The 24,532-nt window shown below is 41.6% G+C and overlaps 27 non-coding genes across 27 annotated transcripts; 14 read left to right on the forward strand and 13 right to left on the reverse strand.

Annotated features, from left to right (window-relative positions):
* The first annotated feature begins 438 nt into the window (after window positions 1-438).
* TRNAT-CGU (transfer RNA threonine (anticodon CGU)) lies at window positions 439-511 on the forward strand. The gene has a single exon. It is a non-coding gene; the product is annotated as a tRNA-Thr (tRNA).
* An 893-nt stretch (window positions 512-1,404) lies between these two features.
* Window positions 1,405-1,476, reverse strand: TRNAE-CUC (transfer RNA glutamic acid (anticodon CUC)). Its single transcript has one exon. It is a non-coding gene; the product is annotated as a tRNA-Glu (tRNA).
* A 658-nt stretch (window positions 1,477-2,134) lies between these two features.
* Window positions 2,135-2,207, forward strand: TRNAT-CGU (transfer RNA threonine (anticodon CGU)). The gene has a single exon. It is a non-coding gene; the product is annotated as a tRNA-Thr (tRNA).
* An 893-nt stretch (window positions 2,208-3,100) lies between these two features.
* TRNAE-CUC (transfer RNA glutamic acid (anticodon CUC)) lies at window positions 3,101-3,172 on the reverse strand. Its single transcript has one exon. It is a non-coding gene; the product is annotated as a tRNA-Glu (tRNA).
* A 2,349-nt stretch (window positions 3,173-5,521) lies between these two features.
* TRNAT-CGU (transfer RNA threonine (anticodon CGU)) lies at window positions 5,522-5,594 on the forward strand. The gene has a single exon. It is a non-coding gene; the product is annotated as a tRNA-Thr (tRNA).
* Window positions 5,595-6,488: 894 nt separating this feature from the next.
* On the reverse strand, window positions 6,489-6,560 carry TRNAE-CUC (transfer RNA glutamic acid (anticodon CUC)). Its single transcript has one exon. It is a non-coding gene; the product is annotated as a tRNA-Glu (tRNA).
* Window positions 6,561-7,218: 658 nt separating this feature from the next.
* Window positions 7,219-7,291, forward strand: TRNAT-CGU (transfer RNA threonine (anticodon CGU)). Its single transcript has one exon. It is a non-coding gene; the product is annotated as a tRNA-Thr (tRNA).
* Window positions 7,292-8,184: 893 nt separating this feature from the next.
* On the reverse strand, window positions 8,185-8,256 carry TRNAE-CUC (transfer RNA glutamic acid (anticodon CUC)). The gene has a single exon. It is a non-coding gene; the product is annotated as a tRNA-Glu (tRNA).
* A 658-nt stretch (window positions 8,257-8,914) lies between these two features.
* On the forward strand, window positions 8,915-8,987 carry TRNAT-CGU (transfer RNA threonine (anticodon CGU)). Its single transcript has one exon. It is a non-coding gene; the product is annotated as a tRNA-Thr (tRNA).
* An 893-nt stretch (window positions 8,988-9,880) lies between these two features.
* TRNAE-CUC (transfer RNA glutamic acid (anticodon CUC)) lies at window positions 9,881-9,952 on the reverse strand. Its single transcript has one exon. It is a non-coding gene; the product is annotated as a tRNA-Glu (tRNA).
* A 658-nt stretch (window positions 9,953-10,610) lies between these two features.
* On the forward strand, window positions 10,611-10,683 carry TRNAT-CGU (transfer RNA threonine (anticodon CGU)). The gene has a single exon. It is a non-coding gene; the product is annotated as a tRNA-Thr (tRNA).
* An 893-nt stretch (window positions 10,684-11,576) lies between these two features.
* Window positions 11,577-11,648, reverse strand: TRNAE-CUC (transfer RNA glutamic acid (anticodon CUC)). Its single transcript has one exon. It is a non-coding gene; the product is annotated as a tRNA-Glu (tRNA).
* Window positions 11,649-12,306: 658 nt separating this feature from the next.
* TRNAT-CGU (transfer RNA threonine (anticodon CGU)) lies at window positions 12,307-12,379 on the forward strand. Its single transcript has one exon. It is a non-coding gene; the product is annotated as a tRNA-Thr (tRNA).
* Window positions 12,380-13,272: 893 nt separating this feature from the next.
* TRNAE-CUC (transfer RNA glutamic acid (anticodon CUC)) lies at window positions 13,273-13,344 on the reverse strand. Its single transcript has one exon. It is a non-coding gene; the product is annotated as a tRNA-Glu (tRNA).
* A 658-nt stretch (window positions 13,345-14,002) lies between these two features.
* On the forward strand, window positions 14,003-14,075 carry TRNAT-CGU (transfer RNA threonine (anticodon CGU)). The gene has a single exon. It is a non-coding gene; the product is annotated as a tRNA-Thr (tRNA).
* Window positions 14,076-14,968: 893 nt separating this feature from the next.
* Window positions 14,969-15,040, reverse strand: TRNAE-CUC (transfer RNA glutamic acid (anticodon CUC)). Its single transcript has one exon. It is a non-coding gene; the product is annotated as a tRNA-Glu (tRNA).
* Window positions 15,041-15,698: 658 nt separating this feature from the next.
* TRNAT-CGU (transfer RNA threonine (anticodon CGU)) lies at window positions 15,699-15,771 on the forward strand. Its single transcript has one exon. It is a non-coding gene; the product is annotated as a tRNA-Thr (tRNA).
* An 893-nt stretch (window positions 15,772-16,664) lies between these two features.
* Window positions 16,665-16,736, reverse strand: TRNAE-CUC (transfer RNA glutamic acid (anticodon CUC)). The gene has a single exon. It is a non-coding gene; the product is annotated as a tRNA-Glu (tRNA).
* A 658-nt stretch (window positions 16,737-17,394) lies between these two features.
* TRNAT-CGU (transfer RNA threonine (anticodon CGU)) lies at window positions 17,395-17,467 on the forward strand. Its single transcript has one exon. It is a non-coding gene; the product is annotated as a tRNA-Thr (tRNA).
* An 893-nt stretch (window positions 17,468-18,360) lies between these two features.
* On the reverse strand, window positions 18,361-18,432 carry TRNAE-CUC (transfer RNA glutamic acid (anticodon CUC)). The gene has a single exon. It is a non-coding gene; the product is annotated as a tRNA-Glu (tRNA).
* Window positions 18,433-19,090: 658 nt separating this feature from the next.
* On the forward strand, window positions 19,091-19,163 carry TRNAT-CGU (transfer RNA threonine (anticodon CGU)). The gene has a single exon. It is a non-coding gene; the product is annotated as a tRNA-Thr (tRNA).
* An 893-nt stretch (window positions 19,164-20,056) lies between these two features.
* On the reverse strand, window positions 20,057-20,128 carry TRNAE-CUC (transfer RNA glutamic acid (anticodon CUC)). Its single transcript has one exon. It is a non-coding gene; the product is annotated as a tRNA-Glu (tRNA).
* A 658-nt stretch (window positions 20,129-20,786) lies between these two features.
* TRNAT-CGU (transfer RNA threonine (anticodon CGU)) lies at window positions 20,787-20,859 on the forward strand. The gene has a single exon. It is a non-coding gene; the product is annotated as a tRNA-Thr (tRNA).
* An 893-nt stretch (window positions 20,860-21,752) lies between these two features.
* On the reverse strand, window positions 21,753-21,824 carry TRNAE-CUC (transfer RNA glutamic acid (anticodon CUC)). Its single transcript has one exon. It is a non-coding gene; the product is annotated as a tRNA-Glu (tRNA).
* A 658-nt stretch (window positions 21,825-22,482) lies between these two features.
* On the forward strand, window positions 22,483-22,555 carry TRNAT-CGU (transfer RNA threonine (anticodon CGU)). Its single transcript has one exon. It is a non-coding gene; the product is annotated as a tRNA-Thr (tRNA).
* An 893-nt stretch (window positions 22,556-23,448) lies between these two features.
* TRNAE-CUC (transfer RNA glutamic acid (anticodon CUC)) lies at window positions 23,449-23,520 on the reverse strand. The gene has a single exon. It is a non-coding gene; the product is annotated as a tRNA-Glu (tRNA).
* Window positions 23,521-24,178: 658 nt separating this feature from the next.
* TRNAT-CGU (transfer RNA threonine (anticodon CGU)) lies at window positions 24,179-24,251 on the forward strand. Its single transcript has one exon. It is a non-coding gene; the product is annotated as a tRNA-Thr (tRNA).
* Window positions 24,252-24,532: the final 281 nt, after the last annotated feature.

The raw sequence follows: 24,532 nt of genomic DNA on the forward strand, positions 1-24,532 counted from the left end.
CTACAACGTTTTCCATTAGAAAGGAAATGGGAATCCAAATAACTTACAGGACCCATGAGTTGTTGAGTCTCTTGACACTTTGGTGTAAAAAGGGGTGGTTGAGAATGAGTTGAGCTACGAATCCAAATTGAATCTTGCGTGAAGGGTCAGAATGAAGTGCCAAAACGCGGGCGTTCAGCATTTTTGCCTGAAAAAAACAAATCCTACCTGAAATACGTTTGTTTTAAAAACACACGTCAGTCTTTGAATGTTGGCAACGGTGTAGGAAAGGATGTGTTTCCATACCGGGAGTCGAACCCAGGCCACCTGGGTGAAAACCAGGAATCCTAAGCGCTAGACCATACGGGAGAAGATGTACTGCCAGCTCACTTACAATATGAAAAAAAAGAGGTGTACTGCTTTGCACAAGCAACTTCCGCAGATTATTACATGCATCTTGCCTCGTTAGCGCAGCAGGTAGCGCGTCAGTCTCGTAATCTGAAGGTCGTGAGTTCGATTCTCACATGGGGCACTGGTACCTTGTTTCCGTAACTGATTTTGCCACTATCTTGGCTAGAGAGTCACAGCTCTTTTCCATTCAGTAACAAAACATCACCAATTGATGGAAGGGGAGCTCCAATGACAGACAGGGATAAAGGCTTGTTGAGTCCCTTAACACCCAGGAATTAAAAGTGAGAGATATGAATGGTTTGAGATATGACATCAAATAAGCTTTTGTGCAAATAAATATCCAAAAAATCTGGTGGTCTGCATTTTTGGCTGCAAAGAGCAGTTCCAACCTAAACTGATTCTGTCTGCAAGGCACGTGTCGGCTTTGGAATGTGGACACTAGTCCCAAAAAAAAGTCTCTCCCATAGCAGGAATTGAACCAGTCAACCAGGAATACTAACTAAGTCTTTCTCCACATGGTGTAAGCAGTACAGTAAACAGCAAGACAGGTGTAAAAAAAAAAAAAAAAAAAAAGAGTGTTTTGCTTTGAATACAAAACATAAACATTACAAGAGCTAAAACACGCTACATGGTCAAGGTTTTTGGCACGTCAGTTGAATAATTTGAAGATCACGAGTTTTTTGCTCACAAGTGCCATCCTCCTTTTCTCAAGAGATTTTGTCACTAACTCTGAACTTTCCAATTCAGTTCTAAACTGTTTCCGATTAGAAAGAACATGGGAGCCCTAATGACTGACAGGACACATGGCTTGTTGAGTCCCTTGACACTTTTGTGTAAAACTGTGTAGTTGAAAAAGGCTTAAGCTATGAAACAAAAGGAAATCTTTTGCAAAAGTCATAATGCATCGCCAATGTTAAGTATTTTTGTTGCAAAGTGAAAATCTACCAGAAACATTTTTGATTGAAAAACACGCGTCAGTCTTTGAATGGTGGCAGTAGCTAAGATAAAGGTGCATTCCCATACCGGGAGTCGAACCCGGGCCACCTGGGTGAGAACCAGGAATCCTAACCGCTAGACCATATGGGAAAAGATGCGCTAACGTCTCAGTGACATTATGAAAAAAATAAGTTTTCTGCTATGCACAATAAACTTCTGCAGATCTGCAGGTGCAACTTGCTTCGTTAGCGCAGTAGGTAGTGCGTCAGTCTCGTAATCTGAAGGTTGTGAGTTTGAGCCTCACACGGGGCACTGTTCCCTCCTTTTCTCGAGAGATTTTGTCACCAACTTATAACTTTTCCATTCAATTCTACAACGTTTTCCATTAGAAAGGAAATGGGAATCCAAATAACTTACAGGACCCATGAGTTGTTGAGTCTCTTGACACTTTGGTGTAAAAAGGGGTGGTTGAGAATGAGTTGAGCTACGAATCCAAATTGAATCTTGCGTGAAGGGTCAGAATGAAGTGCCAAAACGCGGGCGTTCAGCATTTTTGCCTGAAAAAAACAAATCCTACCTGAAATACGTTTGTTTTAAAAACACACGTCAGTCTTTGAATGTTGGCAACGGTGTAGAAAAGGATGTGTTTCCATACCGGGAGTCGAACCCAGGCCACCTGGGTGAAAACCAGGAATCCTAAGCGCTAGACCATACGGGAGAAGATGTACTGCCAGCTCACTTACAATATGAAAAAAAAGAGGTGTACTGCTTTGCACAAGCAACTTCCGCAGATTATTACATGCATCTTGCCTCGTTAGCGCAGCAGGTAGCGCGTCAGTCTCGTAATCTGAAGGTCGTGAGTTCGATTCTCACATGGGGCACTGGTACCTTGTTTCCGTAACTGATTTTGCCACTATCTTGGCTAGAGAGTCACAGCTCTTTTCCATTCAGTAACAAAACATCACCAATTGATGGAAGGGGAGCTCCAATGACAGACAGGGATAAAGGCTTGTTGGGTCCCTTAACACCCAGGAATTAAAAGTGAGAGATATGAATGGTTTGAGATATGACATCAAATAAGCTTTTGTGCAAATAAATATCCAAAAAATCTGGTGGTCTGCATTTTTGGCTGCAAAGAGCAGTTCCAACCTAAACTGATTCTGTCTGCAAGGCACGTGTCGGCTTTGGAATGTGGACACTAGTCCCAAAAAAAAGTCTCTCCCATAGCAGGAATTGAACCAGTCAACCAGGAATACTAACTAAGTCTTTCTCCACATGGTGTAAGCAGTACAGTAAACAGCAAGACAGGTGTAAAAAAAAAAAAAAAAAAAAAGAGTGTTTTGCTTTGAATACAAAACATAAACATTACAAGAGCTAAAACACGCTACATGGTCAAGGTTTTTGGCACGTCAGTTGAATAATTTGAAGATCACGAGTTTTTTGCTCACAAGTGCCATCCTCCTTTTCTCAAGAGATTTTGTCACTAACTCTGAACTTTCCAATTCAGTTCTAAACTGTTTCCGATTAGAAAGAACATGGGAGCCCTAATGACTGACAGGACACATGGCTTGTTGAGTCCCTTGACACTTTTGTGTAAAACTGTGTAGTTGAAAAAGGCTTAAGCTATGAAACAAAAGGAAATCTTTTGCAAAAGTCATAATACATCGCCAATGTTAAGTATTTTTGTTGCAAAGTGAAAATCTACCAGAAACATTTTTGATTGAAAAACACGCGTCAGTCTTTGAATGGTGGCAGTAGCTAAGATAAAGGTGCATTCCCATACCGGGAGTCGAACCCGGGCCACCTGGGTGAGAACCAGGAATCCTAACCGCTAGACCATATGGGAAAAGATGCGCTAACGTCTCAGTGACATTATGAAAAAAATAAGTTTTCTGCTATGCACAATAAACTTCTGCAGATCTGCAGGTGCAACTTGCTTCGTTAGCGCAGTAGGTAGTGCGTCAGTCTCGTAATCTGAAGGTTGTGAGTTTGAGCCTCACACGGGGCACTGTTCCCTCCTTTTCTCGAGAGATTTTGTCACCAACTTATAACTTTTCCATTCAATTCTACAACGTTTTCCATTAGAAAGGAAATGGGAATCCAAATAACTTACAGGACCCATGAGTTGTTGAGTCTCTTGACACTTTGGTGTAAAAAGGGGTGGTTGAGAATGAGTTGAGCTACGAATCCAAATTGAATCTTGCGTGAAGGGTCAGAATGAAGTGCCAAAACGCGGGCGTTCAGCATTTTTGCCTGAAAAAAACAAATCCTACCTGAAATACGTTTGTTTTAAAAACACACGTCAGTCTTTGAATGTTGGCAACGGTGTAGAAAAGGATGTGTTTCCATACCGGGAGTCAAACCCAGGCCACCTGGGTGAAAACCAGGAATCCTAAGCGCTAGACCATACGGGAGAAGATGTACTGCCAGCTCACTTACAATATGAAAAAAAAGAGGTGTACTGCTTTGCACAAGCAACTTCCGCAGATTATTACATGCATCTTGCCTCGTTAGCGCAGCAGGTAGTGCGTCAGTCTCGTAATCTGAAGGTCGTGAGTTCGATTCTCACATGGGGCACTGGTACCTTGTTTCCGTAACTGATTTTGCCACTATCTTGGCTAGAGAGTCACAGCTCTTTTCCATTCAGTAACAAAACATCACCAATTGATGGAAGGGGAGCTCCAATGACAGACAGGGATAAAGGCTTGTTGAGTCCCTTAACACCCAGGAATTAAAAGTGAGAGATATGAATGGTTTGAGATATGACATCAAATAAGCTTTTGTGCAAATAAATATCCAAAAAATCTGGTGGTCTGCATTTTTGGCTGCAAAGAGCAGTTCCAACCTAAACTGATTCTGTCTGCAAGGCACGTGTCGGCTTTGGAATGTGGACACTAGTCCCAAAAAAAAGTCTCTCCCATAGCAGGAATTGAACCAGTCAACCAGGAATACTAACTAAGTCTTTCTCCACATGGTGTAAGCAGTACAGTAAACAGCAAGACAGGTGTAAAAAAAAAAAAAAAAGAGTGTTTTGCTTTGAATACAAAACATAAACATTACAAGAGCTAAAACACGCTACATGGTCAAGGTTTTTGGCACGTCAGTTGAATAATTTGAAGATCACGAGTTTTTTGCTCACAAGTGCCATCCTCCTTTTCTCAAGAGATTTTGTCACTAACTCTGAACTTTCCAATTCAGTTCTAAACTGTTTCCGATTAGAAAGAACATGGGAGCCCTAATGACTGACAGGACACATGGCTTGTTGAGTCCCTTGACACTTTTGTGTAAAACTGTGTAGTTGAAAAAGGCTTAAGCTATGAAACAAAAGGAAATCTTTTGCAAAAGTCATAATACATCGCCAATGTTAAGTATTTTTGTTGCAAAGTGAAAATCTACCAGAAACATTTTTGATTGAAAAACACGCGTCAGTCTTTGAATGGTGGCAGTAGCTAAGATAAAGGTGCATTCCCATACCGGGAGTCGAACCCGGGCCACCTGGGTGAGAACCATGAATCCTAACCGCTAGACCATATGGGAAAAGATGCGCTAACGTCTCAGTGACATTATGAAAAAAATAAGTTTTCTGCTATGCACAATAAACTTCTGCAGATCTGCAGGTGCAACTTGCTTCGTTAGCGCAGTAGGTAGTGCGTCAGTCTCGTAATCTGAAGGTTGTGAGTTTGAGCCTCACACGGGGCACTGTTCCCTCCTTTTCTCGAGAGATTTTGTCACCAACTTATAACTTTTCCATTCAATTCTACAACGTTTTCCATTAGAAAGGAAATGGGAATCCAAATAACTTACAGGACCCATGAGTTGTTGAGTCTCTTGACACTTTGGTGTAAAAAGGGGTGGTTGAGAATGAGTTGAGCTACGAATCCAAATTGAATCTTGCGTGAAGGGTCAGAATGAAGTGCCAAAACGCGGGCGTTCAGCATTTTTGCCTGAAAAAAACAAATCCTACCTGAAATACGTTTGTTTTAAAAACACACGTCAGTCTTTGAATGTTGGCAACGGTGTAGAAAAGGATGTGTTTCCATACCGGGAGTCGAACCCAGGCCACCTGGGTGAAAACCAGGAATCCTAAGCGCTAGACCATACGGGAGAAGATGTACTGCCAGCTCACTTACAATATGAAAAAAAAGAGGTGTACTGCTTTGCACAAGCAACTTCCGCAGATTATTACATGCATCTTGCCTCGTTAGCGCAGCAGGTAGCGCGTCAGTCTCGTAATCTGAAGGTCGTGAGTTCGATTCTCACATGGGGCACTGGTACCTTGTTTCCGTAACTGATTTTGCCACTATCTTGGCTAGAGAGTCACAGCTCTTTTCCATTCAGTAACAAAACATCACCAATTGATGGAAGGGGAGCTCCAATGACAGACAGGGATAAAGGCTTGTTGAGTCCCTTAACACCCAGGAATTAAAAGTGAGAGATATGAATGGTTTGAGATATGACATCAAATAAGCTTTTGTGCAAATAAATATCCAAAAAATCTGGTGGTCTGCATTTTTGGCTGCAAAGAGCAGTTCCAACCTAAACTGATTCTGTCTGCAAGGCACGTGTCGGCTTTGGAATGTGGACACTAGTCCCAAAAAAAAGTCTCTCCCATAGCAGGAATTGAACCAGTCAACCAGGAATACTAACTAAGTCTTTCTCCACATGGTGTAAGCAGTACAGTAAACAGCAAGACAGGTGTAAAAAAAAAAAAAAAAAAAAAAGAGTGTTTTGCTTTGAATACAAAACATAAACATTACAAGAGCTAAAACACGCTACATGGTCAAGGTTTTTGGCACGTCAGTTGAATAATTTGAAGATCACGAGTTTTTTGCTCACAAGTGCCATCCTCCTTTTCTCAAGAGATTTTGCCACTAACTCTGAACTTTCCAATTCAGTTCTAAACTGTTTCCGATTAGAAAGAACATGGGAGCCCTAATGACTGACAGGACACATGGCTTGTTGAGTCCCTTGACACTTTTGTGTAAAACTGTGTAGTTGAAAAAGGCTTAAGCTATGAAACAAAAGGAAATCTTTTGCAAAAGTCATAATGCATCGCCAATGTTAAGTATTTTTGTTGCAAAGTGAAAATCTACCAGAAACATTTTTGATTGAAAAACACGCGTCAGTCTTTGAATGGTGGCAGTAGCTAAGATAAAGGTGCATTCCCATACCGGGAGTCGAACCCGGGCCACCTGGGTGAGAACCAGGAATCCTAACCGCTAGACCATATGGGAAAAGATGCGCTAACGTCTCAGTGACATTATGAAAAAAATAAGTTTTCTGCTATGCACAATAAACTTCTGCAGATCTGCAGGTGCAACTTGCTTCGTTAGCGCAGTAGGTAGTGCGTCAGTCTCGTAATCTGAAGGTTGTGAGTTTGAGCCTCACACGGGGCACTGTTCCCTCCTTTTCTCGAGAGATTTTGTCACCAACTTATAACTTTTCCATTCAATTCTACAACGTTTTCCATTAGAAAGGAAATGGGAATCCAAATAACTTACAGGACCCATGAGTTGTTGAGTCTCTTGACACTTTGGTGTAAAAAGGGGTGGTTGAGAATGAGTTGAGCTACGAATCCAAATTGAATCTTGCGTGAAGGGTCAGAATGAAGTGCCAAAACGCGGGCGTTCAGCATTTTTGCCTGAAAAAAACAAATCCTACCTGAAATACGTTTGTTTTAAAAACACACGTCAGTCTTTGAATGTTGGCAACGGTGTAGAAAAGGATGTGTTTCCATACCGGGAGTCGAACCCAGGCCACCTGGGTGAAAACCAGGAATCCTAAGCGCTAGACCATACGGGAGAAGATGTACTGCCAGCTCACTTACAATATGAAAAAAAAGAGGTGTACTGCTTTGCACAAGCAACTTCCGCAGATTATTACATGCATCTTGCCTCGTTAGCGCAGCAGGTAGCGCGTCAGTCTCGTAATCTGAAGGTCGTGAGTTCGATTCTCACATGGGGCACTGGTACCTTGTTTCCGTAACTGATTTTGCCACTATCTTGGCTAGAGAGTCACAGCTCTTTTCCATTCAGTAACAAAACATCACCAATTGATGGAAGGGGAGCTCCAATGACAGACAGGGATAAAGGCTTGTTGAGTCCCTTAACACCCAGGAATTAAAAGTGAGAGATATGAATGGTTTGAGATATGACATCAAATAAGCTTTTGTGCAAATAAATATCCAAAAAATCTGGTGGTCTGCATTTTTGGCTGCAAAGAGCAGTTCCAACCTAAACTGATTCTGTCTGCAAGGCACGTGTCGGCTTTGGAATGTGGACACTAGTCCCAAAAAAAAGTCTCTCCCATAGCAGGAATTGAACCAGTCAACCAGGAATACTAACTAAGTCTTTCTCCACATGGTGTAAGCAGTACAGTAAACAGCAAGACAGGTGTAAAAAAAAAAAAAAAAAAAAAGAGTGTATTGCTTTGAATACAAAACATAAACATTACAAGAGATAAAACACGCTACATGGTCAAGGTTTTTGGCACGTCAGTTGAATAATTTGAAGATCACGAGTTTTTTGCTCACAAGTGCCATCCTCCTTTTCTCAAGAGATTTTGTCACTAACTCTGAACTTTCCAATTCAGTTCTAAACTGTTTCCGATTAGAAAGAACATGGGAGCCCTAATGACTGACAGGACACATGGCTTGTTGAGTCCCTTGACACTTTTGTGTAAAACTGTGTAGTTGAAAAAGGCTTAAGCTATGAAACAAAAGGAAATCTTTTGCAAAAGTCATAATGCATCGCCAATGTTAAGTATTTTTGTTGCAAAGTGAAAATCTACCAGAAACATTTTTGATTGAAAAACACGCGTCAGTCTTTGAATGGTGGCAGTAGCTAAGATAAAGGTGCATTCCCATACCGGGAGTCGAACCCGGGCCACCTGGGTGAGAACCAGGAATCCTAACCGCTAGACCATATGGGAAAAGATGCGCTAACGTCTCAGTGACATTATGAAAAAAATAAGTTTTCTGCTATGCACAATAAACTTCTGCAGATCTGCAGGTGCAACTTGCTTCGTTAGCGCAGTAGGTAGTGCGTCAGTCTCGTAATCTGAAGGTTGTGAGTTTGAGCCTCACACGGGGCACTGTTCCCTCCTTTTCTCGAGAGATTTTGTCACCAACTTATAACTTTTCCATTCAATTCTACAACGTTTTCCATTAGAAAGGAAATGGGAATCCAAATAACTTACAGGACCCATGAGTTGTTGAGTCTCTTGACACTTTGGTGTAAAAAGGGGTGGTTGAGAATGAGTTGAGCTACGAATCCAAATTGAATCTTGCGTGAAGGGTCAGAATGAAGTGCCAAAACGCGGGCGTTCAGCATTTTTGCCTGAAAAAAACAAATCCTACCTGAAATACGTTTGTTTTAAAAACACACGTCAGTCTTTGAATGTTGGCAACGGTGTAGAAAAGGATGTGTTTCCATACCGGGAGTCGAACCCAGGCCACCTGGGTGAAAACCAGGAATCCTAAGCGCTAGACCATACGGGAGAAGATGTACTGCCAGCTCACTTACAATATGAAAAAAAAGAGGTGTACTGCTTTGCACAAGCAACTTCCGCAGATTATTACATGCATCTTGCCTCGTTAGCGCAGCAGGTAGCGCGTCAGTCTCGTAATCTGAAGGTCGTGAGTTCGATTCTCACATGGGGCACTGGTACCTTGTTTCCGTAACTGATTTTGCCACTATCTTGGCTAGAGAGTCACAGCTCTTTTCCATTCAGTAACAAAACATCACCAATTGATGGAAGGGGAGCTCCAATGACAGACAGGGATAAAGGCTTGTTGAGTCCCTTAACACCCAGGAATTAAAAGTGAGAGATATGAATGGTTTGAGATATGACATCAAATAAGCTTTTGTGCAAATAAATATCCAAAAAATCTGGTGGTCTGCATTTTTGGCTGCAAAGAGCAGTTCCAACCTAAACTGATTCTGTCTGCAAGGCACGTGTCGGCTTTGGAATGTGGACACTAGTCCCAAAAAAAAGTCTCTCCCATAGCAGGAATTGAACCAGTCAACCAGGAATACTAACTAAGTCTTTCTCCACATGGTGTAAGCAGTACAGTAAACAGCAAGACAGGTGTAAAAAAAAAAAAAAAAAAAAAGAGTGTATTGCTTTGAATACAAAACATAAACATTACAAGAGCTAAAACACGCTACATGGTCAAGGTTTTTGGCACGTCAGTTGAATAATTTGAAGATCACGAGTTTTTTGCTCACAAGTGCCATCCTCCTTTTCTCAAGAGATTTTGTCACTAACTCTGAACTTTCCAATTCAGTTCTAAACTGTTTCCGATTAGAAAGAACATGGGAGCCCTAATGACTGACAGGACACATGGCTTGTTGAGTCCCTTGACACTTTTGTGTAAAACTGTGTAGTTGAAAAAGGCTTAAGCTATGAAACAAAAGGAAATCTTTTGCAAAAGTCATAATGCATCGCCAATGTTAAGTATTTTTGTTGCAAAGTGAAAATCTACCAGAAACATTTTTGATTGAAAAACACGCGTCAGTCTTTGAATGGTGGCAGTAGCTAAGATAAAGGTGCATTCCCATACCGGGAGTCGAACCCGGGCCACCTGGGTGAGAACCAGGAATCCTAACCGCTAGACCATATGGGAAAAGATGCGCTAACGTCTCAGTGACATTATGAAAAAAATAAGTTTTCTGCTATGCACAATAAACTTCTGCAGATCTGCAGGTGCAACTTGCTTCGTTAGCGCAGTAGGTAGTGCGTCAGTCTCGTAATCTGAAGGTTGTGAGTTTGAGCCTCACACGGGGCACTGTTCCCTCCTTTTCTCGAGAGATTTTGTCACCAACTTATAACTTTTCCATTCAATTCTACAACGTTTTCCATTAGAAAGGAAATGGGAATCCAAATAACTTACAGGACCCATGAGTTGTTGAGTCTCTTGACACTTTGGTGTAAAAAGGGGTGGTTGAGAATGAGTTGAGCTACGAATCCAAATTGAATCTTGCGTGAAGGGTCAGAATGAAGTGCCAAAACGCGGGCGTTCAGCATTTTTGCCTGAAAAAAACAAATCCTACCTGAAATACGTTTGTTTTAAAAACACACGTCAGTCTTTGAATGTTGGCAACGGTGTAGAAAAGGATGTGTTTCCATACCGGGAGTCGAACCCAGGCCACCTGGGTGAAAACCAGGAATCCTAAGCGCTAGACCATACGGGAGAAGATGTACTGCCAGCTCACTTACAATATGAAAAAAAAGAGGTGTACTGCTTTGCACAAGCAACTTCCGCAGATTATTACATGCATCTTGCCTCGTTAGCGCAGCAGGTAGCGCGTCAGTCTCGTAATCTGAAGGTCGTGAGTTCGATTCTCACATGGGGCACTGGTACCTTGTTTCCGTAACTGATTTTGCCACTATCTTGGCTAGAGAGTCACAGCTCTTTTCCATTCAGTAACAAAACATCACCAATTGATGGAAGGGGAGCTCCAATGACAGACAGGGATAAAGGCTTGTTGAGTCCCTTAACACCCAGTAATTAAAAGTGAGAGATATGAATGGTTTGAGATATGACATCAAATAAGCTTTTGTGCAAATAAATATCCAAAAAATCTGGTGGTCTGCATTTTTGGCTGCAAAGAGCAGTTCCAACCTAAACTGATTCTGTCTGCAAGGCACGTGTCGGCTTTGGAATGTGGACACTAGTCCCAAAAAAAAGTCTCTCCCATAGCAGGAATTGAACCAGTCAACCAGGAATACTAACTAAGTCTTTCTCCACATGGTGTAAGCAGTACAGTAAACAGCAAGACAGGTGTAAAAAAAAAAAAAAAAAAAAAGAGTGTTTTGCTTTGAATACAAAACATAAACATTACAAGAGCTAAAACACGCTACATGGTCAAGGTTTTTGGCACGTCAGTTGAATAATTTGAAGATCACGAGTTTTTTGCTCACAAGTGCCATCCTCCTTTTCTCAAGAGATTTTGTCACTAACTCTGAACTTTCCAATTCAGTTCTAAACTGTTTCCGATTAGAAAGAACATGGGAGCCCTAATGACTGACAGGACACATGGCTTGTTGAGTCCCTTGACACTTTTGTGTAAAACTGTGTAGTTGAAAAAGGCTTAAGCTATGAAACAAAAGGAAATCTTTTGCAAAAGTCATAATGCATCGCCAATGTTAAGTATTTTTGTTGTAAAGTGAAAATCTACCAGAAACATTTTTGATTGAAAAACACGCGTCAGTCTTTGAATGGTGGCAGTAGCTAAGATAAAGGTGCATTCCCATACCGGGAGTCGAACCCGGGCCACCTGGGTGAGAACCAGGAATCCTAACCGCTAGACCATATGGGAAAAGATGCGCTAACGTCTCAGTGACATTATGAAAAAAATAAGTTTTCTGCTATGCACAATAAACTTCTGCAGATCTGCAGGTGCAACTTGCTTCGTTAGCGCAGTAGGTAGTGCGTCAGTCTCGTAATCTGAAGGTTGTGAGTTTGAGCCTCACACGGGGCACTGTTCCCTCCTTTTCTCGAGAGATTTTGTCACCAACTTATAACTTTTCCATTCAATTCTACAACGTTTTCCATTAGAAAGGAAATGGGAATCCAAATAACTTACAGGACCCATGAGTTGTTGAGTCTCTTGACACTTTGGTGTAAAAAGGGGTGGTTGAGAATGAGTTGAGCTACGAATCCAAATTGAATCTTGCGTGAAGGGTCAGAATGAAGTGCCAAAACGCGGGCGTTCAGCATTTTTGCCTGAAAAAAACAAATCCTACCTGAAATACGTTTGTTTTAAAAACACACGTCAGTCTTTGAATGTTGGCAACGGTGTAGAAAAGGATGTGTTTCCATACCGGGAGTCGAACCCAGGCCACCTGGGTGAAAACCAGGAATCCTAAGCGCTAGACCATACGGGAGAAGATGTACTGCCAGCTCACTTACAATATGAAAAAAAAGAGGTGTACTGCTTTGCACAAGCAACTTCCGCAGATTATTACATGCATCTTGCCTCGTTAGCGCAGCAGGTAGCGCGTCAGTCTCGTAATCTGAAGGTCGTGAGTTCGATTCTCACATGGGGCACTGGTACCTTGTTTCCGTAACTGATTTTGCCACTATCTTGGCTAGAGAGTCACAGCTCTTTTCCATTCAGTAACAAAACATCACCAATTGATGGAAGGGGAGCTCCAATGACAGACAGGGATAAAGGCTTGTTGAGTCCCTTAACACCCAGGAATTAAAAGTGAGAGATATGAATGGTTTGAGATATGACATCAAATAAGCTTTTGTGCAAATAAATATCCAAAAAATCTGGTGGTCTGCATTTTTGGCTGCAAAGAGCAGTTCCAACCTAAACTGATTCTGTCTGCAAGGCACGTGTCGGCTTTGGAATGTGGACACTAGTCCCAAAAAAAAGTCTCTCCCATAGCAGGAATTGAACCAGTCAACCAGGAATACTAACTAAGTCTTTCTCCACATGGTGTAAGCAGTACAGTAAACAGCAAGACAGGTGTAAAAAAAAAAAAAAAAAAAAAGAGTGTTTTGCTTTGAATACAAAACATAAACATTACAAGAGCTAAAACACGCTACATGGTCAAGGTTTTTGGCACGTCAGTTGAATAATTTGAAGATCACGAGTTTTTTGCTCACAAGTGCCATCCTCCTTTTCTCAAGAGATTTTGTCACTAACTCTGAACTTTCCAATTCAGTTCTAAACTGTTTCCGATTAGAAAGAACATGGGAGCCCTAATGACTGACAGGACACATGGCTTGTTGAGTCCCTTGACACTTTTGTGTAAAACTGTGTAGTTGAAAAAGGCTTAAGCTATGAAACAAAAGGAAATCTTTTGCAAAAGTCATAATGCATCGCCAATGTTAAGTATTTTTGTTGCAAAGTGAAAATCTACCAGAAACATTTTTGATTGAAAAACACGCGTCAGTCTTTGAATGGTGGCAGTAGCTAAGATAAAGGTGCATTCCCATACCGGGAGTCGAACCCGGGCCACCTGGGTGAGAACCAGGAATCCTAACCGCTAGACCATATGGGAAAAGATGCGCTAACGTCTCAGTGACATTATGAAAAAAATAAGTTTTCTGCTATGCACAATAAACTTCTGCAGATCTGCAGGTGCAACTTGCTTCGTTAGCGCAGTAGGTAGTGCGTCAGTCTCGTAATCTGAAGGTTGTGAGTTTGAGCCTCACACGGGGCACTGTTCCCTCCTTTTCTCGAGAGATTTTGTCACCAACTTATAACTTTTCCATTCAATTCTACAACGTTTTCCATTAGAAAGGAAATGGGAATCCAAATAACTTACAGGACCCATGAGTTGTTGAGTCTCTTGACACTTTGGTGTAAAAAGGGGTGGTTGAGAATGAGTTGAGCTACGAATCCAAATTGAATCTTGCGTGAAGGGTCAGAATGAAGTGCCAAAACGCGGGCGTTCAGCATTTTTGCCTGAAAAAAACAAATCCTACCTGAAATACGTTTGTTTTAAAAACACACGTCAGTCTTTGAATGTTGGCAACGGTGTAGAAAAGGATGTGTTTCCATACCGGGAGTCGAACCCAGGCCACCTGGGTGAAAACCAGGAATCCTAAGCGCTAGACCATACGGGAGAAGATGTACTGCCAGCTCACTTACAATATGAAAAAAAAGAGGTGTACTGCTTTGCACAAGCAACTTCCGCAGATTATTACATGCATCTTGCCTCGTTAGCGCAGCAGGTAGCGCGTCAGTCTCGTAATCTGAAGGTCGTGAGTTCGATTCTCACATGGGGCACTGGTACCTTGTTTCCGTAACTGATTTTGCCACTATCTTGGCTAGAGAGTCACAGCTCTTTTCCATTCAGTAACAAAACATCACCAATTGATGGAAGGGGAGCTCCAATGACAGACAGGGATAAAGGCTTGTTGAGTCCCTTAACACCCAGGAATTAAAAGTGAGAGATATGAATGGTTTGAGATATGACATCAAATAAGCTTTTGTGCAAATAAATATCCAAAAAATCTGGTGGTCTGCATTTTTGGCTGCAAAGAGCAGTTCCAACCTAAACTGATTCTGTCTGCAAGGCACGTGTCGGCTTTGGAATGTGGACACTAGTCCCAAAAAAAAGTCTCTCCCATAGCAGGAATTGAACCAGTCAACCAGGAATACTAACTAAGTCTTTCTCCACATGGTGTAAGCAGTACAGTAAACAGCAAGACAGGTGTAAAAAAAAAAAAAAAAAAAAAGAGTGTTTTGCTTTGAATACAAAACATAAACATTACAAGAGCTAAAACACGCTACATGGTCAAGGTTTTTGGCACGTCAGTTGAATAATTTGAAGATCACGAGTTTTTTGCTCACAAGTGCCATCCTCCTTTTCTCAAGAGATTTTGTCACTAACTCTGAACTTTCCAATTCAGTTCTAAACTGTTTCCGATTAGAAAGAACATGGGAGCCCTAATGACTGACAGGACACATGGCTTGTTGAGTCCCTTGACACTTTTGTGTAAAACTGTGTAGTTGAAAAAGGCTTAAGCTATGAAACAAAAGGAAATCTTTTGCAAAAGTCATAATGCATCGCCAATGTTAAGTATTTTTGTTGCAAAGTGAAAATCTACCAGAAACATTTTTGATTGAAAAACACGCGTCAGTCTTTAAATGGTGGCAGTAGCTAAGATAAAGGTGCATTCCCATACCGGGAGTCGAACCCGGGCCACCTGGGTGAGAACCAGGAATCCTAACCGCTAGACCATATGGGAAAAGATGCGCTAACGTCTCAGTGACATTATGAAAAAAATAAGTTTTCTGCTATGCACAATAAACTTCTGCAGATCTGCAGGTGCAACTTGCTTCGTTAGCGCAGTAGGTAGTGCGTCAGTCTCGTAATCTGAAGGTTGTGAGTTTGAGCCTCACACGGGGCACTGTTCCCTCCTTTTCTCGAGAGATTTTGTCACCAACTTAGAACTTTTCCATTCAATTCTACAACGTTTTCCATTAGAAAGGAAATGGGAATCCAAATAACTTACAGGACCCATGAGTTGTTGAGTCTCTTGACACTTTGGTGTAAAAAGGGGTGGTTGAGAATGAGTTGAGCTACGAATCCAAATTGAATCTTGCGTGAAGGGTCAGAATGAAGTGCCAAAACGCGGGCGTTCAGCATTTTTGCCTGAAAAAAACAAATCCTACCTGAAATACGTTTGTTTTAAAAACACACGTCAGTCTTTGAATGTTGGCAACGGTGTAGAAAAGGATGTGTTTCCATACCGGGAGTCGAACCCAGGCCACCTGGGTGAAAACCAGGAATCCTAAGCGCTAGACCATACGGGAGAAGATGTACTGCCAGCTCACTTACAATATGAAAAAAAAGAGGTGTACTGCTTTGCACAAGCAACTTCCGCAGATTATTACATGCATCTTGCCTCGTTAGCGCAGCAGGTAGCGCGTCAGTCTCGTAATCTGAAGGTCGTGAGTTCGATTCTCACATGGGGCACTGGTACCTTGTTTCCGTAACTGATTTTGCCACTATCTTGGCTAGAGAGTCACAGCTCTTTTCCATTCAGTAACAAAACATCACCAATTGATGGAAGGGGAGCTCCAATGACAGACAGGGATAAAGGCTTGTTGAGTCCCTTAACACCCAGGAATTAAAAGTGAGAGATATGAATGGTTTGAGATATGACATCAAATAAGCTTTTGTGCAAATAAATATCCAAAAAATGTGGTGGTCTGCATTTTTGGCTGCAAAGAGCAGTTCCAACCTAAACTGATTCTGTCTGCAAGGCACGTGTCGGCTTTGGAATGTGGACACTAGTCCCAAAAAAAAGTCTCTCCCATAGCAGGAATTGAACCAGTCAACCAGGAATACTAACTAAGTCTTTCTCCACATGGTGTAAGCAGTACAGTAAACAGCAAGACAGGTGTAAAAAAAAAAAAAAAAAAAAAGAGTGTTTTGCTTTGAATACAAAACATAAACATTACAAGAGCTAAAACACGCTACATGGTCAAGGTTTTTGGCACGTCAGTTGAATAATTTGAAGATCATGAGTTTTTTGCTCACAAGTGCCATCCTCCTTTTCTCAAGAGATTTTGTCACTAACTCTGAACTTTCCAATTCAGTTCTAAACTGTTTCCGATTAGAAAGAACATGGGAGCCCTAATGACTGACAGGACACATGGCTTGTTGAGTCCCTTGACACTTTTGTGTAAAACTGTGTAGTTGAAAAAGGCTTAAGCTATGAAACAAAAGGAAATCTTTTGCAAAAGTCATAATGCATCGCCAATGTTAAGTATTTTTGTTGCAAAGTGAAAATCTACCAGAAACATTTTTGATTGAAAAACACGCGTCAGTCTTTGAATGGTGGCAGTAGCTAAGATAAAGGTGCATTCCCATACCGGGAGTCGAACCCGGGCCACCTGGGTGAGAACCAGGAATCCTAACCGCTAGACCATATGGGAAAAGATGCGCTAACGTCTCAGTGACATTATGAAAAAAATAAGTTTTCTGCTATGCACAATAAACTTCTGCAGATCTGCAGGTGCAACTTGCTTCGTTAGCGCAGTAGGTAGTGCGTCAGTCTCGTAATCTGAAGGTTGTGAGTTTGAGCCTCACACGGGGCACTGTTCCCTCCTTTTCTCGAGAGATTTTGTCACCAACTTATAACTTTTCCATTCAATTCTACAACGTTTTCCATTAGAAAGGAAATGGGAATCCAAATAACTTACAGGACCCATGAGTTGTTGAGTCTCTTGACACTTTGGTGTAAAAAGGGGTGGTTGAGAATGAGTTGAGCTACGAATCCAAATTGAATCTTGCGTGAAGGGTCAGAATGAAGTGCCAAAACGCGGGCGTTCAGCATTTTTGCCTGAAAAAAACAAATCCTACCTGAAATACGTTTGTTTTAAAAACACACGTCAGTCTTTGAATGTTGGCAACGGTGTAGAAAAGGATGTGTTTCCATACCGGGAGTCGAACCCAGGCCACCTGGGTGAAAACCAGGAATCCTAAGCGCTAGACCATACGGGAGAAGATGTACTGCCAGCTCACTTACAATATGAAAAAAAAGAGGTGTACTGCTTTGCACAAGCAACTTCCGCAGATTATTACATGCATCTTGCCTCGTTAGCGCAGCAGGTAGCGCGTCAGTCTCGTAATCTGAAGGTCGTGAGTTCGATTCTCACATGGGGCACTGGTACCTTGTTTCCGTAACTGATTTTGCCACTATCTTGGCTAGAGAGTCACAGCTCTTTTCCATTCAGTAACAAAACATCACCAATTGATGGAAGGGGAGCTCCAATGACAGACAGGGATAAAGGCTTGTTGAGTCCCTTAACACCCAGGAATTAAAAGTGAGAGATATGAATGGTTTGAGATATGACATCAAATAAGCTTTTGTGCAAATAAATATCCAAAAAATCTGGTGGTCTGCATTTTTGGCTGCAAAGAGCAGTTCCAACCTAAACTGATTCTGTCTGCAAGGCACGTGTCGGCTTTGGAATGTGGACACTAGTCCCAAAAAAAAGTCTCTCCCATAGCAGGAATTGAACCAGTCAACCAGGAATACTAACTAAGTCTTTCTCCACATGGTGTAAGCAGTACAGTAAACAGCAAGACAGGTGTAAAAAAAAAAAAAAAAAAAAAGAGTGTTTTGCTTTGAATACAAAACATAAACATTACAAGAGCTAAAACACGCTACATGGTCAAGGTTTTTGGCACGTCAGTTGAATAATTTGAAGATCACGAGTTTTTTGCTCACAAGTGCCATCCTCCTTTTCTCAAGAGATTTTGTCACTAACTCTGAACTTTCCAATTCAGTTCTAAACTGTTTCCGATTAGAAAGAACATGGGAGCCCTAATGACTGACAGGACACATGGCTTGTTGAGTCCCTTGACACTTTTGTGTAAAACTGTGTAGTTGAAAAAGGCTTAAGCTATGAAACAAAAGGAAATCTTTTGCAAAAGTCATAATGCATCGCCAATGTTAAGTATTTTTGTTGCAAAGTGAAAATCTACCAGAAACATTTTTGATTGAAAAACACGCGTCAGTCTTTAAATGGTGGCAGTAGCTAAGATAAAGGTGCATTCCCATACCGGGAGTCGAACCCGGGCCACCTGGGTGAGAACCAGGAATCCTAACCGCTAGACCATATGGGAAAAGATGCGCTAACGTCTCAGTGACATTATGAAAAAAATAAGTTTTCTGCTATGCACAATAAACTTCTGCAGATCTGCAGGTGCAACTTGCTTCGTTAGCGCAGTAGGTAGTGCGTCAGTCTCGTAATCTGAAGGTTGTGAGTTTGAGCCTCACACGGGGCACTGTTCCCTCCTTTTCTCGAGAGATTTTGTCACCAACTTAGAACTTTTCCATTCAATTCTACAACGTTTTCCATTAGAAAGGAAATGGGAATCCAAATAACTTACAGGACCCATGAGTTGTTGAGTCTCTTGACACTTTGGTGTAAAAAGGGGTGGTTGAGAATGAGTTGAGCTACGAATCCAAATTGAATCTTGCGTGAAGGGTCAGAATGAAGTGCCAAAACGCGGGCGTTCAGCATTTTTGCCTGAAAAAAACAAATCCTACCTGAAATACGTTTGTTTTAAAAACACACGTCAGTCTTTGAATGTTGGCAACGGTGTAGAAAAGGATGTGTTTCCATACCGGGAGTCGAACCCAGGCCACCTGGGTGAAAACCAGGAATCCTAAGCGCTAGACCATACGGGAGAAGATGTACTGCCAGCTCACTTACAATATGAAAAAAAAGAGGTGTACTGCTTTGCACAAGCAACTTCCGCAGATTATTACATGCATCTTGCCTCGTTAGCGCAGCAGGTAGCGCGTCAGTCTCGTAATCTGAAGGTCGTGAGTTCGATTCTCACATGGGGCACTGGTACCTTGTTTCCGTAACTGATTTTGCCACTATCTTGGCTAGAGAGTCACAGCTCTTTTCCATTCAGTAACAAAACATCACCAATTGATGGAAGGGGAGCTCCAATGACAGACAGGGATAAAGGCTTGTTGAGTCCCTTAACACCCAGGAATTAAAAGTGAGAGATATGAATGGTTTGAGATATGACATCAAATAAGCTTTTGTGCAAATAAATATCCAAAAAATGTGGTGGTCTGCATTTTTGGCTGCAAAGAGCAGTTCCAACCTAAACTGATTCTGTCTGCAAGGCACGTGTCGGCTTTGGAATGTGGACACTAGTCCCAAAAAAAAGTCTCTCCCATAGCAGGAATTGAACCAGTCAACCAGGAATACTAACTAAGTCTTTCTCCACATGGTGTAAGCAGTACAGTAAACAGCAAGACAGGTGTAAAAAAAAAAAAAAAAAAAAAGAGTGTTTTGCTTTGAATACAAAACATAAACATTACAAGAGCTAAAACACGCTACATGGTCAAGGTTTTTGGCACGTCAGTTGAATAATTTGAAGATCATGAGTTTTTTGCTCACAAGTGCCATCCTCCTTTTCTCAAGAGATTTTGTCACTAACTCTGAACTTTCCAATTCAGTTCTAAACTGTTTCCGATTAGAAAGAACATGGGAGCCCTAATGACTGACAGGACACATGGCTTGTTGAGTCCCTTGACACTTTTGTGTAAAACTGTGTAGTTGAAAAAGGCTTAAGCTATGAAACAAAAGGAAATCTTTTGCAAAAGTCATAATGCATCGCCAATGTTAAGTATTTTTGTTGCAAAGTGAAAATCTACCAGAAACATTTTTGATTGAAAAACACGCGTCAGTCTTTGAATGGTGGCAGTAGCTAAGATAAAGGTGCATTCCCATACCGGGAGTCGAACCCGGGCCACCTGGGTGAGAACCAGGAATCCTAACCGCTAGACCATATGGGAAAAGATGCGCTAACGTCTCAGTGACATTATGAAAAAAATAAGTTTTCTGCTATGCACAATAAACTTCTGCAGATCTGCAGGTGCAACTTGCTTCGTTAGCGCAGTAGGTAGTGCGTCAGTCTCGTAATCTGAAGGTTGTGAGTTTGAGCCTCACACGGGGCACTGTTCCCTCCTTTTCTCGAGAGATTTTGTCACCAACTTATAACTTTTCCATTCAATTCTACAACGTTTTCCATTAGAAAGGAAATGGGAATCCAAATAACTTACAGGACCCATGAGTTGTTGAGTCTCTTGACACTTTGGTGTAAAAAGGGGTGGTTGAGAATGAGTTGAGCTACGAATCCAAATTGAATCTTGCGTGAAGGGTCAGAATGAAGTGCCAAAACGCGGGCGTTCAGCATTTTTGCCTGAAAAAAACAAATCCTACCTGAAATACGTTTGTTTTAAAAACACACGTCAGTCTTTGAATGTTGGCAACGGTGTAGAAAAGGATGTGTTTCCATACCGGGAGTCGAACCCAGGCCACCTGGGTGAAAACCAGGAATCCTAAGCGCTAGACCATACGGGAGAAGATGTACTGCCAGCTCACTTACAATATGAAAAAAAAGAGGTGTACTGCTTTGCACAAGCAACTTCCGCAGATTATTACATGCATCTTGCCTCGTTAGCGCAGCAGGTAGCGCGTCAGTCTCGTAATCTGAAGGTCGTGAGTTCGATTCTCACATGGGGCACTGGTACCTTGTTTCCGTAACTGATTTTGCCACTATCTTGGCTAGAGAGTCACAGCTCTTTTCCATTCAGTAACAAAACATCACCAATTGATGGAAGGGGAGCTCCAATGACAGACAGGGATAAAGGCTTGTTGAGTCCCTTAACACCCAGGAATTAAAAGTGAGAGATATGAATGGTTTGAGATATGACATCAAATAAGCTTTTGTGCAAATAAATATCCAAAAAATCTGGTGGTCTGCATTTTTGGCTGCAAAGAGCAGTTCCAACCTAAACTGATTCTGTCTGCAAGGCACGTGTCGGCTTTGGAATGTGGACACTAGTCCCAAAAAAAAGTCTCTCCCATAGCAGGAATTGAACCAGTCAACCAGGAATACTAACTAAGTCTTTCTCCACATGGTGTAAGCAGTACAGTAAACAGCAAGACAGGTGTAAAAAAAAAAAAAAAAAAAAAGAGTGTTTTGCTTTGAATACAAAACATAAACATTACAAGAGCTAAAACACGCTACATGGTCAAGGTTTTTGGCACGTCAGTTGAATAATTTGAAGATCATGAGTTTTTTGCTCACAAGTGCCATCCTCCTTTTCTCAAGAGATTTTGTCACTAACTCTGAACTTTCCAATTCAGTTCTAAACTGTTTCCGATTAGAAAGAACATGGGAGCCCTAATGACTGACAAGACACATGGCTTGTTGAGTCCCTTGACACTTTTGTGTAAAACTGTGTAGTTGAAAAAGGCTTAAGCTATGAAACAAAAGGAAATCTTTTGCAAAAGTCATAATGCATCGCCAATGTTAAGTATTTTTGTTGCAAAGTGAAAATCTACCAGAAACATTTTTGATTGAAAAACACGCGTCAGTCTTTGAATGGTGGCAGTAGCTAAGATAAAGGTGCATTCCCATACCGGGAGTCGAACCCGGGCCACCTGGGTGAGAACCAGGAATCCTAACCGCTAGACCATATGGGAAAAGATGCGCTAACGTCTCAGTGACATTATGAAAAAAATAAGTTTTCTGCTATGCACAATAAACTTCTGCAGATCTGCAGGTGCAACTTGCTTCGTTAGCGCAGTAGGTAGTGCGTCAGTCTCGTAATCTGAAGGTTGTGAGTTTGAGCCTCACACGGGGCACTGTTCCCTCCTTTTCTCGAGAGATTTTGTCACCAACTTAGAACTTTTCCATTCAATTCTACAACGTTTTCCATTAGAAAGGAAATGGGAATCCAAATAACTTACAGGACCCATGAGTTGTTGAGTCTCTTGACACTTTGGTGTAAAAAGGGGTGGTTGAGAATGAGTTGAGCTACGAATCCAAATTGAATCTTGCGTGAAGGGTCAGAATGAAGTGCCAAAACGCAGGCGTTCAGCATTTTTGCCTGAAAAAAACAAATCCTACCTGAAATACGTTTGTTTTAAAAACACACGTCAGTCTTTGAATGTTGGCAACGGTGTAGAAAAGGATGTGTTTCCATACCGGGAGTCGAACCCAGGCCACCTGGGTGAAAACCAGGAATCCTAAGCGCTAGTCCATACGGGAGAAGATTTACTGCCAGCTCACTTACAATATGAAAAAAAAGAGGTGTACTGCTTTGCACAAGCAACTTCCGCAGATTATTACATGCATCTTGCCTCGTTAGCGCAGCAGGTAGCGCGTCAGTCTCGTAATCTGAAGGTCGTGAGTTCGATTCTCACATGGGGCACTGGTACCTTGTTTCCGTAACTGATTTTGCCACTATCTTGGCTAGAGAGTCACAGCTCTTTTCCATTCAGTAACAAAACATCACCAATTGATGGAAGGGGAGCTCCAATGACAGACAGGGATAAAGGCTTGTTGAGTCCCTTAACACCCAGGAATTAAAAGTGAGAGATATGAATGGTTTGAGATATGACATCAAATAAGCTTTTGTGCAAATAAATATCCAAAAAATCTGGTGGTCTGCATTTTTGGCTGCAAAGAGCAGTTCCAACCTAAACTGATTCTGTCTGCAAGGCACGTGTCGGCTTTGGAATGTGGACACTAGTCCCAAAAAAAAGTCTCTCCCATAGCAGGAATTGAACCAGTCAACCAGGAATACTAACTAAGTCTTTCTCCACATGGTGTAAGCAGTACAGTAAACAGCAAGACAGGTGTAAAAAAAAAAAAAAAAAAAAAGAGTGTTTTGCTTTGAATACAAAACATAAACATTACAAGAGCTAAAACACGCTACATGGTCAAGGTTTTTGGCACGTCAGTTGAATAATTTGAAGATCATGAGTTTTTTGCTCACAAGTGCCATCCTCCTTTTCTCAAGAGATTTTGTCACTAACTCTGAACTTTCCAATTCAGTTCTAAACTGTTTCCGATTAGAAAGAACATGGGAGCCCTAATGACTGACAGGACACATGGCTTGTTGAGTCCCTTGACACTTTTGTGTAAAACTGTGTAGTTGAAAAAGGCTTAAGCTATGAAACAAAAGGAAATCTTTTGCAAAAGTCATAATGCATCGCCAATGTTAAGTATTTTTGTTGCAAAGTGAAAATCTACCAGAAACATTTTTGATTGAAAAACACGCGTCAGTCTTTGAATGGTGGCAGTAGCTAAGATAAAGGTGCATTCCCATACCGGGAGTCGAACCCGGGCCACCTGGGTGAGAACCAGGAATCCTAACCGCTAGACCATATGGGAAAAGATGCGCTAACGTCTCAGTGACATTATGAAAAAAATAAGTTTTCTGCTATGCACAATAAACTTCTGCAGATCTGCAGGTGCAACTTGCTTCGTTAGCGCAGTAGGTAGTGCGTCAGTCTCGTAATCTGAAGGTTGTGAGTTTGAGCCTCACACGGGGCACTGTTCCCTCCTTTTCTCGAGAGATTTTGTCACCAACTTATAACTTTTCCATTCAATTCTACAACGTTTTCCATTAGAAAGGAAATGGGAATCCAAATAACTTACAGGACCCATGAGTTGTTGAGTCTCTTGACACTTTGGTGTAAAAAGGGGTGGTTGAGAATGAGTTGAGCTACGAATCCAAATTGAATCTTGCGTGAAGGGTCAGAATGAAGTGCCAAAACGCGGGCGTTCAGCATTTTTGCCTGAAAAAAACAAATCCTACCTGAAATACGTTTGTTTTAAAAACACACGTCAGTCTTTGAATGTTGGCAACGGTGTAGAAAAGGATGTGTTTCCATACCGGGAGTCGAACCCAGGCCACCTGGGTGAAAACCAGGAATCCTAAGCGCTAGACCATACGGGAGAAGATGTACTGCCAGCTCACTTACAATATGAAAAAAAAGAGGTGTACTGCTTTGCACAAGCAACTTCCGCAGATTATTACATGCATCTTGCCTCGTTAGCGCAGCAGGTAGCGCGTCAGTCTCGTAATCTGAAGGTCGTGAGTTCGATTCTCACATGGGGCACTGGTACCTTGTTTCCGTAACTGATTTTGCCACTATCTTGGCTAGAGAGTCACAGCTCTTTTCCATTCAGTAACAAAACATCACCAATTGATGGAAGGGGAGCTCCAATGACAGACAGGGATAAAGGCTTGTTGAGTCCCTTAACACCCAGGAATTAAAAGTGAGAGATATGAATGGTTTGAGATATGACATCAAATAAGCTTTTGTGCAAATAAATATCCAAAAAATCTGGTGGTCTGCATTTTTGGCTGCAAAGAGCAGTTCCAACCTAAACTGATTCT

This window comes from Phyllobates terribilis, unplaced genomic scaffold (assembly GCF_046119375.1).
Source record: "Phyllobates terribilis strain yellow unplaced genomic scaffold, ASM4611937v1 Scaffold_971__1_contigs__length_502685, whole genome shotgun sequence".
NCBI classification, from domain to species: Eukaryota; Metazoa; Chordata; class Amphibia; order Anura; family Dendrobatidae; genus Phyllobates; species Phyllobates terribilis.